The following is a 3,287-nucleotide window of genomic DNA, read 5'->3' as shown; positions in this document are numbered from 1 at the left end:
ATTGCAACACCCAACATAATCACTTGCATTTTATGCATCTTATGCACTTTATTCCTATTTCATTTATGGTATTCATTTAGTAGTTGTTGCTTACTCTTGTCTATATTTTGTTAATAAAATCTATTTTATTACACTTGTGTCTTCCTTGTGTTGATGATACAGAAAGAGGTTCTACAAGTTAGAGATCCCACCAATCTTTCTTATGTGATGTACTCATAACCACACCTTAATTGACACGTGATCCAAATATCATAACGTCATTGGTGACGCGAGTACCCATCACTACACTATTTTGCCTCCCTAGGCTGGCGAAAGCAAAAATCACTACAACATGTAAACTCCACACAGAAAGGCATCCAGGAGTTAATTGTTTCAATTTTTGTGATTACAAGCTTAATTTATGGTTTATAATATATATTAAAAGAAAATATTATGATATGACAACAATTATATGATCTGAACAAACAAATAGATTATGGATGTTTAGAATTGCTAGAATCATTTAGGATTTTCTCTATCCATTCCAGTGTTTTTTATGGTCTATGGTCTTTATGGAACTAAGGAAACTGAGGACATATAAATACACAGGTAAATGATAAACTCAACAAGACACATGTGGTAGTAATTAGTAACCACTGAAACAAACTAGCAAAGGAAACCAAGGGAACACAGGAACTGAACACAGGAACAGAAACCAAAGCAGAATGTGATGCACAGGAATAAATTACATTTTTTAAATATATTACAATAGAAACAGTTATTTTGAATTGTAATAATAGTTCACTATATTATTGTTTTAGTGTATTTTAATCAAATAAGTGCAGACTTGATAAGAGACTTTCAAAAATACATAATTATTCCAACAACACTTTTTTTTTTTTAGAGTCCACTTTTGTTAAAAGCGGTTTGGAGCTAATCAGCTGTGTGTCTGGCACACTGGGGGCTCTGTGGCTCTGCTCAGGTGAAGCAGTGCATGGGTGAGTCATCTACATCAGGGCTTTGGGGTCTCTGCCATGCTCTGATTGGAGATGGAGCTCCTCTCTGCCATTATGAATTATTATCACATTGGAGCATCCTCAAGTGATTGCTCAAAGCATAGGCAGGCAGAGCTGCCCTCTCCTGTTTTATGGGGGGAACAGTATGCTTTCCAAATGAACATGCTCTCTTCTGACAATGTGAGAAACGTGACTGGCTAGAAGCAAAAGGGAGGACAGTGTACAAGGGTGTGGAGTGAACAGAACTGTTTGATGAGTGTTCATTCTCTTCCTTGTGCATACTGTGTTGTGTGTGTGTGTCTGGCTATTGAATCCTCACTGGGAGATCAATGGGGTTTTTGTCATTTGGAACTGATATTCCACAATGCGGAATATTCTAGTGTCAGCCACTGTTAGCTTTCACAGTTATACACAGAACTTTGCCAAAACATGACAGCTGAACAGACAGCAATTTTCAAAGAGTGATCAAGCACATTCCGAGCACATGCAGCACGTCCACAGAGCAACATGAAACGCTTGTGTAAAGGGTTGCATTGAATTGCACATAGAGCTCTATGATGGTCAGGCTTTGGTTTTTATAACACCCTAAATAAATGATGCTATTGTGTATACTTCATGGGCGTAGGTTAAGAAAAAAATCTGTACAAAATTTGAGTGTATTTTTGTACCTGCTATCAAAACAACATCCTACCTTAGTGAAGGGCTAAACCTTGTCCACCACACACAGCATCAAAGTGATTCACTGTCTTATCCAAATCTACATGAATGGCCCGTTCAGTGTTAAGTACTGCAATGTCTGAGAGTCTCTCCTGGCTCATTGTGTTCCTCATATATGTTTTCAGTCCGAGCAAGCAAGAAAAATTTATTTCTGACAATGCGCTGTTCATTGGCACAGTCAAGAATAGCTTTAAGAGGTTGTCAGTGTATACTAGACTGTGGACTAGCTTTGACTCTTTGAATAGTGACAATTGTTGATCAAAACTTGCTTGTCCTGTCGATATAACGTTAAAAAGTGACAGTTCTGCACTCGTCTCTTCTTCTGGAAACCCATAGTGATGACAAATAAATGACAGGTCCTCTTCGGTGCACATACTAGAGCTGAGGATGTTGTTAAGTGCAATTAATGTGTTCATGTCATTTTCCTGAAATTGTTCATGGATCTCATTTATAGCGTTGTCCAGTGCACAGAAATGCAACTCCTTATAATAATCCCGGGCTGAGGCTGGATTCGGTTCAGGCACCGTTGCTTTGTTTGTTCTCCTCCATGGATGTTGAGGGCCATGGTAGTGGTTTTCAATCGCACAACTCGACTGTGAACTCCCAAAGCTGCTGAAAGTGGTGATCAGTTCTCATTGCTAAAAGAGCAGAGATTGTGGCAGATACTAGGTTTTTTACTGTGGCATAATGTAAGGTGGATAACTGTGGCACTTTGGACAGTACATTGCATTGCATGAGAACTCAAATGCAAGGGAACAAAAAGTGAAAATCGGTGACTGATGTCAACAGAATACTTGCCTGACCCAGACTCACACATCATTTTCTGAAATTTCACTTAGAGTGTCAACGATAGTCTCAAAGTTATCAAGCTCCATCTTGTGTCGCTAAGAGGTTTCAGTGTGATAGATTTACCAGAAAAGCTGCAGTTTCATTCTCGCAAAGACTCAAAAACCGCATGTCGTTTTGCAGTCCGATAAAATCCGATGAATGATTCATGGACAGCGAGGTCTCTGTCGACATATCTTAAAACCACTGTAACTGTATCAAAATTCCATCTTCATGTTTGTCGTACCTTTTAACCTGACTAGCCATTATATTAAGCAACTCATTCTGGTGCTTGCATTGGACATAATTAAATGATCTCTCTCTTTTTGAATAACCGGTCAATTAGTTGGCTATCAGTGGCCCTTAAATCCATCAGCTCTAAGAAATTTCCCTGATTTTCTGATTAATTGGCTTCATCATTGGAGAAGTCATGGCCTAATGGTTAGAGAGTCGGACTTGTAACCCAAAGGTTGTGAGTTCAAGTCTCAGGTCTGGCAGGGATTGTAGGTAGGGGGAGTCAATGTACAGTGCTCTCTTCCACCTTCAATACCACGACTGAGGTGCCCTTGAGCAACGCACTGAACCCCCAACTGCTCCCTGGGCGCTGCAGAATAAATGGCTGCCCACTGCTTGGATGACTTTGGTTACTTTTTCTAGTTTAAGTTGCTCATGAGACGGAAGAAAAAAATACACCAGGGGACCTGTTTCAATAAGGAGGTTCAACCAACTCTGAGTTGAAACTTGAACTCT

This window comes from Sinocyclocheilus anshuiensis, unplaced genomic scaffold (genome assembly GCF_001515605.1).
Source record: "Sinocyclocheilus anshuiensis isolate Anshui unplaced genomic scaffold, SAMN03320099.WGS_v1.1 scaffold166, whole genome shotgun sequence".
NCBI lineage: Eukaryota > Metazoa > Chordata > Actinopteri > Cypriniformes > Cyprinidae > Sinocyclocheilus > Sinocyclocheilus anshuiensis.
The sequence above is the reverse complement of the archived record's forward strand: the minus strand, read 5'-3'. Positions refer to the sequence as shown.